Source organism: Asparagus officinalis, chromosome 2 (assembly GCF_001876935.1).
Source record: "Asparagus officinalis chromosome 2, Aspof.V1, whole genome shotgun sequence".
Taxonomy (NCBI): domain Eukaryota; kingdom Viridiplantae; phylum Streptophyta; class Magnoliopsida; order Asparagales; family Asparagaceae; genus Asparagus; species Asparagus officinalis.
The window spans coordinates 3,381,804-3,393,131 of NC_033795.1; positions in this window are offsets into that span (position 1 = coordinate 3,381,804).

Here is an 11,328-nt window from a genome sequence, read left to right on the forward strand (position 1 = left end):
TCGTTTCCTTGTTCATGTATAATCTTCGCAATCTAGGAGCCAATGGAAAATGTCGAAGCACTTTGACTGTAATTTTCTTCTGTGTTATCCCTGTATCCGTTGTAATCCTTGTTGAAGAATTTGTGCGCTGTTTCCACCTAGAAACTCCACATGTCGGGCACTCTTGAAGGTCTTTATTGGCTTTGTGGTACAAAATATAATCATTCGGGCATGCATCAATCTTATTATAATCAAGACCCAGAGCAGAGACAATCTTCTCAGCTTGATAAGTTGTTTGGGGTATGCTATTCTCTCCTCCAGGGATTACAGTCCGAAGCAAATCAAGAAGCATTTCAAAATAATTATCTGACATACCGCTAAGTGTCTTAATATGAAGGAGTTTCAGCATAAATGAAAATCTGGAGTACTCGGTACATCCCTCATATAAGTCCTTTTCACTATCTTCTAGTAGCTCCATTATTCGCTTTATTTCTGCGGAGGAATGCATATCATCAATATTTTCGACACTCGCGACACCTCCTACCTCTTCAGCTTCAACTTCGTTATCATCTTCACTTTTGTCTCCAATATCATCCTCGACATTATCATCAACATCATATTCTGTAGGTCGAGGAAAAATATCATTCAACAATGTTTCTGTGTCATCTATTCGTTGGCCACCGGACGTACCAACATGCATATTTGGATCCTCATCTTCAATGATACCCTCCCCATGCCAGTTCCAGTATTTATAATTCTCATCAAAACCTGATTTTATTAGGTGAATCCGTATATCATTTATATTCAGCAGCTTCAAATTCCTACACCTACAACAAGGACAGTACATAGCACCGCTTCTTAAATTTCTCGGATTCATTTCCGCATAATGCATGTGTTGGCCTTCTTGTTTTGATGATGTTTAACAAACAATTTATTACTAATGTTGTTTGTCTAGTGTTTGTGCATTCCTATGTTTTGTAGACAAACAACGTCGTTGGAGGATGGATGTAATTGCGCATTCACGATCATATCAAAAGGAGGTTGGCGGAATGTCGGTGAAGCCTTGCTATTAAAAGTTCAAGATCCAAGTTAAAGCTTCATCCGCAAGATTACCTAGAAGAGCTTATTGAAGATCAAGATCTAGCTTGGGTAATTTAGTTTAGGATTTATATTATGTGTGTTATATACTCTAAGCTCAATTATCTATACACACACATTTTATTAGTTTCCTTGTATATATATGTAATCACATATATATACAACACAAGTTTTGGTTTTCATGTTTATAAATATGAAATTACATGTTTCATATTTATTATTGTGATTTGGTTTATCTACATAGATATGAAACAAATATATTTTCATATACATACTCATAGGTTTCATTTTCTATTGTATTTGTGAAAATATTGTATTCTTAGTTTGTAGACTTCAATATCAGTTTATACATGTTTTACTAAGTCTATAAAAACATTTCACAAAGTTTCAAAAGTTGGTTTATGTCAAAACATCAAAATTCAAGTATCTCATATTTTCATGTTTTGGACTAGTTTGTAAAATGATGATATTTTTCATTTGGGAAGTCCTTTTTGATAACCAGTCATTGTAGCATGTTTATTATCATGTCTACAATCATTCCCCAAAGTTTTACATTAAAACCAGTTTTTGTAGCATGTTTATTATTATGTCTATAATCATTCCCCAAAGTTTTACATTTTTTGGAATTTATTTGATATTTTTAAACAGGGTTTTAAAATCAGCAAAACAGTTTTCAGTTTTCTGTCATATCTGTTTTCGGTCGACCACACCGGTCGACCCAACCTGAGGTCAAAAGTTCACTGGGCGACAGAAGCCTGTCGGTCGACCGGTACGGTCGACCGATGAAAATTTTCGGTCGACCGACGAATTTTCCGGTCGACCGACGAGTGATTTTTCTGCTTCCAACGGCTAGTTTTTTGACCGTTGCCTTGGGGTTGTGTTTTGTCTTTTGCTCAGGTTTTTGGCTGAGTTGAGAGAGGGTATAAGTACCCCATTGCCTTCAACTCTCAAACTAACCAAGAGAGTTTTTAATCAAGTTTAATAAAGCTTTTAACAAGGGTTTTAGTTTGGTTTAAGTGTGTTTAAAAAGCTTTTAAGCAAATTGAGAGTTTGTTTTTGTGATTCAATTCTACAAGAGCTTGAGGAGATCATCTATTGGTGTTTGGGCATTCAACTATTCTCCCTCCAACTCCTGATATATTGAGAAGTTTTCTAAACTCTATTTCTAGCTTTTTTATATATTTGATTATCATTGTTATTAAGCTAGAACTACATTGAGTTTAGTTTTGATTTATATCTCTTTGTTCACACACAACCTTTTGAGCTTATTGTATTTACATTCATAGTATAATTTGGGGTTGTGGGTTTGTGACTTAGAGTTGTGCTAAATTGAGTTCTCACCTTGTTTAGAGAACAAATCATTTGATTTATATTGTGCTTATTGTGAGGATTCACTTGTAATACACTTGTACACCGGGAGAAGTGTGTGGTGAGAGACGGGGTCGAATCCAAGAGGATATATCTTATTGTTCATATCTAGGGAGAGGTTGTAACCGAGCACTTGAGGAGGAGGACACGGGCTAGGACCAACACTTAGTGTGTGAGGTGTGATTACATAGTGATTGTATTGTGAGGTGTAAACGTTGTTCGGGTGAACGTAGAAAACCCGGTTGTGATAGTGGAGATCTCCTCGAGGTGAGGAGCGGGGACGTAGGTCGTGGGGACCGAACCTCGTAAACATATCGTTTTGTTTGTGATTGCATTGGCGTTCTTATTCTTGTTTTCATATCTTATATCGCCTTTGTGTATTGCTCATCATATTACCCTATCACTTGTGTAGATTGTTTATTTTACCCTTGTGTTAGTTCATATATCCTTGCTCATATATTTGTAATATCTCATTGATAGGATATATTCATTTGTTCATATTGCTTATCCTAGCTTACGTATCTTGTTGTATTTTATACTTGCTAGGATAACGTATTAATTAGTTTTTAATTGGCATTTAATCGGATTAGATTAGCATAAGACCCTAATCACCCCCCCTCTAGGGTCTAACAATTGGTATCAGAGCTTGGTGCTCTTTGATTTAAGGTCTAATCGCCTTGAGTTAAAGATCCAAGTTAGCTTGTTGTGCTAATCTAATTTTGAGCTTTATTTGTATCTTGCTTGCCTTTTATATTATGGATATGCATGGTTTAGGTTATGCCATTAATATTACTCCTAGATTAGATAATTTCCCCTATGCCCAATGGTGTGTTAGATTTAAACTATTTGTTAGATCTAAACATTTTGATTTATGGGAAATTATAGATGATGCTTATATTGTGCCCACTTTGGAGAAATCCAAATGGAATAAGAATGATCATCGTATGTTTACAATGAACAATATTTTGTTAGAATATTTACTAAATGCTTTTAATTCATCTATGTCTAACAAGTTTGTTCATTTTGATAGTGCTTACACCTTATGGATATTTATAGAAGCACATCAAGGAGACTTGGAGGCGATCCGACAAGCTTTGGAGGATCCCGCTTCAAGTTCATATGGAGCATTATGCACACGTGCACTAGGCGATAGCCCTAGTGAGGTTTGCGAGTTCAAATCTATTAATGATTTACCTAATGATGAACTTGCTTGTGCTAGTGAAAAATTATTACATGCCTTTAACAAATTGCAAAATGATTTCATTAATTTACAAAGCAAGCATGAAATTTTGAAATCCGATCATGAGTTGTTAGCATCTAAGTTTGAAACTATTTCTAATGAAAATGTGATCCTTAAAGAAAACAATGAAAAATTAAAATTGGATCATGTTTCTTTAACTTCAAACGTTGCTAGTTTAACTCATGAAAGAGATAATGCCATGTTAGAAGTAAAGAACATACAAAATAACACTGCTTCTTTTATAAATGACTACTTATGTTCTACTTCTAAAAGTGCATATGTGCCTAAAAATGAAGACTTGAATCTTATGAAAAATTGCATTTCATCTTTAGATTCAACTTTGAAAATATGCATTGATAACCATAAGAAACTTATGGACAAGTGTGCTAAATCTAGTGCTACAAAATCACCCACACACTATGCACACTTGTATAGCAAAGTTTACAAGTGCTCCATTTGTGGTCGTAAAGGCCATTTAGCTAAATTTTGCTATGATGCACAAAAACATAAGAATATTAATCCTTCTTGTGCATCTCATCAAGTTTCTTCATCACATGTACACACACATGCACCCATTGCTCATCATAAGCATGCTCATGTGTATAGATGTGATCATTGTGGTAGATTTGGTCATTTGGCCAAATTTTGTTTTGATTTAAAGAGAGTTTCACATTTGCAAAATAATTTTAAAAGATCATCCATGTTTGCAAATGTTTCTAAAGTTTCCCGTGCACAACCGTTTGGTCAACATAAGCAAATGCTTCCTTTCCATTGTACTTATTGCAATCGGAAGGGTCATTTGAGTAATTTTTGTTATGACCGTGTTCGTGCACCATATATGCCTAAGAGGGTTCATAACCCTAAGGCTTTGAGCTTTATTGATAGGGGTCATGTCCCTAAACAATCCGGCACCAAGAATACTTGGGTGCCAAAATAATTTTTAAGCCAAGAATTTTAGTACTTTTATTTTTCTTTTTCTTGGTTTCGAAAAATGTATTTTAAATTTTTATGGAAATTCCGTCTAGGTTGCCTCAACCTAGACGGAATTTCCGTCTAGGTTGAGTGGACAACCTAGACGGAAATTCCGTCTAGGTTGCCTACTCAACCTAGACGGTATTTCCGTCTAGGTTGATGTAACCTAGACGGAATTTCCGTCTAGGTTGATTTTCCGTCTAGATTGACAAACTACAGCCTAGACGGAAATTCCGTCTAGGTTGCCTACTCAACCTAGACGGAAATTTCCGTCTAGGTTGAGGTAACCTAGACGGAATTTCCGTCTAGGTTGATTTTCCGTCTAGATAGACAAACTAGACGGAAATTTCCGTCTAGTTTGAGTCAACCTAGACGGAACAAACTAGACGGAACTATTTCCGTCTAGTTTGACTCAAACTAGACGGAAAAATTTCCGTCTAGTTTGTTCCGTCTAGGATGCTCGTTTTTCTACTAGTGATATCATGATTTGTTTATTGATGTTTTAAGATATTTAGATCATGATGAATGAAGCAAATCATTTATTACAATAGTCAAATTCATGGATTAAGAGGCTCGTTAGATTAACTCTAAGGTGTAAAATAACTCTAAGGTGTCACAATAAGATCATGAAGTTTTAAGACATTTAAATTATGTTGAATGAAGCGGATCATCTATTAGAATAATCTAATCTATGAATTAAGAGACATGTTAGATTAACTCTAAGGTGTCACAATAAGACCACTTTTTCCCATATGTACATGTCTAAATATATGTATGCATATACATGTGTACACATACGCATACTATATGCATGCGCGCTCATACATATGTATACATAATACACACATGCATATATAAGGAATTATATGAGACAACAAAAACACTGAATAAAATTGAGTAAAATTGCAGCAGTCAGTAACATGCAAAGGCGCTAAAACAAACCCATATTTATTTGCTATTAAATAAGAATCAAAGCATAACTTTATTAGCTGAACTTTTATCCAAAAAGTATATATTATTATATATTAAATACTAAAGTATTGACATACAGAACACAAAGGTGGCATCTTTTTTGCATTTGCCAACCTCGCCCCTAATTTTTTCGGCAGAACTTACGGAAAAATACCTTAATATTTAGCTAAAATTCCACGAAAGTGATTTCTTTAATCAAAATCATAGATATATTTCTTAAACCAGATATAGCAGCAAAATTTGTAGTAATAAGAACCACAAAAAAAACGACTATGAACATGAATAAATCAAAATTGCAGGAAGACACCTCCAACGCACTCAGAGTTTCGATTATTTGGATCTCTTTCGGGCTTTTGTCATTTTTCTCGAATTCAAAGGATGTCGTATGTTGTCTCGCGGGTGATTATAAGGGACGGAATAACGAGGGCAGTCGCATGCGGGAAGGCCTCCCCGGCACTGTGGTCGGTGAGCTCCGCGCCCACACGTGCTGCTTACGATGCAAGCAGGCCGTTCGTTAAACCCGAATCTTAAAGCCCACACGTACAAGCCTCGGCTCTATGCGTAATATGTAATTAACCCGGTGATAATGATCCCAAAAATAGTGGCTTTGGTATTTGCAACAGTTCAGAGGGTCAAATATACATTCAAACAACAAAAAGTACATCAAATCAGAGAAAAAAAAATCAAGAAAATATAATTTCCTTTTCACCAATTCTCTCTCCGCAGATAGTGATACCTAGCCGTCGTGGAATAAAAAAATTGTGGAAGTACGTAATTTTTCTATTCTTTTCGCGGACCATGTCGGATTCGAACATGCATTGAAAGCAAGAAGAGAGAAAAAACAACAACAATAACGTCTGCATCCGCAAACAAGAGCTCAAACCAGAACCAAACTCAGGGCATTATGTATTATTACTAACACAGCCGCAGTATTATTGAAGTACCAAATTCATTCTGGTTTAACTAACACAGCCGCAGTTCATACTAAAGCACAAACGTAGACATACTACATGCCTTTAATTACTCAAAAAACCTAAATGGAAATTAGGCAAAAAGAAGAAGGGGAAAAATGAATAAAAACCAAATAAGCGAAGAACATATCGTGCCTTGTAGCTGTGTGCGCCTGACATCACTTTCCCTTTCCGTTCAACTTCAAACCAACAACGCGGCCTATTTAACGTTTTGGCGGAAACAATCATGAATTGACTTCCTTACCCCTGCATTTGTCTACGATATACGGGGGTACCTTCGTAAACTGACCGCCCGCATAGAAGCGCCGGCCCGCAACCGTGCGGGTAAGCGGGCGCACGGAGTTCGGGTGCGAGGCATCGTACCACCTCACGCTCTCGCGGCGTAACCCCCCCTCGCCGGGCCGCCACGTGTGAGCCCACGGGTGCTCCGGTGGCTTTCTAAGGGTTAGTGCAACTTCCCTCGGAGTTTGACACGTGTACTTACGGTCGGTGAAGAGGGTTTTTTGTGGGGCGGGTGAATGCGGTTGGTTGGTGTTTGGCGTTTGGACTTTGTATCGGATCTTTGAGCGGTTCGACTCGAGACAAAGAACGGACGGCTAATAAGTTCGGACTCTAACGGGTTGGGCTTGAACAGGTGCTTGGAATGTTGGGGCACGTGGCGTGGGCTTGCTCTCTACTGTAACGGTACTTCGGGCCAGCCCACTTCGCTTACTATCCACATGTAGTTTCACTCTCAACTCATTTACTGACCGCTAGGGGTGCTAAACCATATCCGTATCCGAGAAAATATCTGTAACCGTATCCGTTAGGATACGAATATGATTACCCAAATTTATAACCGATAGGATATGGTTACGGATATGTTTATATAGTAAAATATCTGTATCCATATTCGAAATATTCGAATACATATTAGTCATACTCTTACAATAGTTTCAATTCTTAGATTATGGATTTGTGATTAATTTTGATGATCAAGATGTCTAATATTAACTTTACAATTATAATGAATACATTAACGAACTCTTTTGTATCACATGAACTATGTTTTCCTCAATACTATCTAACTTTTTCATACCCGTTTTGTATCTACATGCATATCCACTATATATCCGCATGTATATCTGTAACAGTATCCGATTTTAGCAGATATGGATATGAATTTTCCTTACCGGCTTATATCTGTATCTGTATCCGAGATGAGTAAACGGATATAAATATGGTAGGCATCATATCCAAACCGTATCCGGACCGAGTACACCCCTACTGACACCGGTAAAGAAGAGGGAGTGCTAGCTGTAATTTACCCTTCTATAAATTATAATTCATGAGTGCTAAGAGCTAAAATAACATGTGGTTTGTTTAATGCTATTGAAAGTATAAATAAGCAATATTCAAATAAAATCCAGATAGTTTCGCAAAAATAAACAATCTAATTACTTCCTAAGGATTAGATTGAAGTTTTTTTTTAAATCGTCGGGGTAATTAGTATTCTGGGTGCGATTACCACCATAAGTTTCAGCACCCTTCAAAGAGAAGCGGTAAATGATGGAGTTGGCCTGTTATATCTACGCAACTCTTACATTAATTAAGATTAAACATTACATCGAGAATGGAAAGCAGTTACTTAATTTTTTGCTTAACACAATATACTTTTTCTTGGATAATCTATATGAGACAACTAGCCAACTAGAGGAATTCAAATTCGAACCACATTTTACGTGCCTCTGATACTTAAGTCAGTGCTTCTAATATGTATGTGTTTGTTTCTTCCATCCTCTAAGTTTGGATTTTTGAAATGAGCAATCTCTTATTTTATTCTGATTTCGAAAGACGGGTCATCTTTAAATCTTTTCCACTACATCAAAACTTTGAACATCCTAAAGATTAAGTGTTATTATTTTGTATTAATTTTACAATATCTCTGCAAGTTGAGAGCTATTTTATATAGTGGTACTCTTTTTTTTTCTTTATCTAAAATACGTTTTAAATGCGTTTCAGTGAGATTTGAATCTGCGTTGTTTCTGAACTATCTTAAAAAATTTTCCACTGCACCAAAAAATCAGAAGTTATGCTAAGAGTTAAATTTTATGGAATTTATAGCAACACACACACACAAGGATATAGCCTCTCTCTATAGACTTTGTTAGAATATAAACTAAAAAACTCAACGACCCTCGCCATATCTTCGTAGTTTTGGTATAATTATTAGGGACTTTAAGATGATACCAGAGCAACTCAGATTTAAATTTCATCAGCCATAAATTTAAAATAGATTTTCTAAAAATTGACGTTGTACATGTGCTACGTTAGTCTAGCTAGATTTCAGTCCATAAAAAAGAACAACCAACATGCGGAGACATGTTAGAATATAAAGATATAACTCTTAATACTCCGCACAACTTCAATTTTTTTTGTGTAATGATCAGGAAGTTTAAGAAAATTAACCCATATCTCCTTTATTCCGAGTTCCATAGATAACTTTCGCTGGTATTTGTAGCTTTGTCAAATTGCTCATTTTACGTCATTCCTCTCTTACTTCTATTTATTAGACAAAGTCATCATCTACTATGAAATATATGCAAATTTAAGCTGAAATAAACAGGAAAAGCTAGTTTTCATGGCGTTCTGACTTCTAGCTCAAAATTTTGTTTGGACTTAGACCTGTATTTAGTAATGCTTTTGATTTATGGTTCTGTGTCATGCGTGTAAAATTTGACCAAAGTTGGACAATGGTCCATTCATTAATTCAAGTTTTACTAATAAATTCTACGGTCTACCGATACCTTATTACAAACATAAAAGATTCAATCAAGAATGACAACCATCAATCTCGAAAGGAGAAATCCCTGTTGTCAGTTAGTAATAAACAATTAGGAAGAATAAATATCAAAATCTATGACTTAGTTACGCGCTTATGATGTATCAATTGTTTAGATAAACTAATTAGCATTTTAGTAGTATTTGTACTCCAAATCATGTTAAAGATGTGATGATATTATTAAAGAGAATAACATTTTATTTTTATTATTTTTATTGTCAGTGATGGTTGCAGCCAAATTCCTAACAACTTATTGATTATTAGAATGGGCAAACATCAAACTCATTAAAAATGGGCAACCACATGCGAAAACCGCCCCCCCGCCCCCCTACCCCTACATAATTATCCGAAAACACTCCTTAACTTTCAAAATATGAGAAAAACCCACTCAAGTATAGGGATTTTATGACTTTAGCCGGGATTAATTAGGTCAACACTGATGATGTCAGAAAAGGTTGCATTGGTGATACATCAGTGATGTTGTACTTATAAATTTATGATTTTCTTTTTCCTATCCATTCCTTTTATCTTTTTGTTTACATCAACTTTAAATGATGTCATCTGTGAGATTCCATGAATTAAGGAAAGTGCAGCTGGGTTCACCACTGCAGCCATCTCTCATTTGATCAGTATTCAGTTATATATTATTAATATTGATTAAGACTCTGTCTGAGTTTAGTGATCAATTTATGAGTATTCTTGCACTAATAAATTTTAAATGTCAGATATTGGATTTATGTCGGACAGCGAAAATCGGGGATATGTTGGGGGACATATACTAAATATCGGATTGTCATATCCGATGGATTTCTACCCAATTTTGGTCACTAAGAAGGAATGTGATGGGGAATTTCAGTCCCCCGCCTATTACGATCTGCACAACGATCAGAAGGCAACCCACAATCAACAATATAGAATACGATCACAATCAAAGGAAAGAACGTCGATATTTACGTGGTTCGGTCAACCAACTTCGACCTACATCCACGGGGCAACAATACGAGAAATCCATTATGTATCAGGGAGAACAACAAGAGGAGCCACTCAACTCTCGTCTCTCAATCTCTCAACCTCACATACATAATAAACTCTCATATTCTCTCCAAAGCCCTCTCCTTGTAATCTTTTGCACGGATAAAGATCACGAAACCCTCTCCCAATGATATAATCTTTTGTACGGATAAAGACTACGAAACCCTCGCCTCTCGCACAATATTCTTAAATTAGGCTACGTCCTCTGCTAACTCTAGATTACAAGAATATTGGCTCTCACTCTCTTCTACATCTTCTCTCTACTCTCTTCTTAGTTTTTCCTCCAACAAAAGAAGAATATATATAGGGAAACTAAAACCCTATCTCTAGCCTAACTTCCTAATTAGAATAGGATTCAAATTCCTAATCATTATAAAACTCAAACTCCTAATCATAATAAAATCCAAATTTCTAATCATGATAGAACCCAAACTCCTAATCATGATAGATCTATCTAATTCTCATGAAGTTACAAAAAGAATAATCAAAGATAAAATCCCAACAGAATGCACTTGTCTTGTTAGACCTTATCCTACTTGAGTTGAGTATTCATCATCAAGACACGAGTCGTTTTCCATTCCTTGAAGGGAAACATTAGAATATTATGCCAACAAATAAATAAAATACACATTGTCAAACTAGAAATTTCGAAGTGCATTGCATAAAATTAACATAAAGTAAAGTGTCTTGCATAAAATTGACTTAAAGTGTTAGAGTTTGAATTGATTTCAAGTTACGTTTCAAACTTATTGTTTACATCATGCTTTTATGTATTCTCAATTTCATTTTGTAGAGACGAAGATGAACGAGAGGAGATCACGGCGGAAAAGAGAGCAATATTTTTTTCTCTGTCCTAATCTGTATTATATGCTATC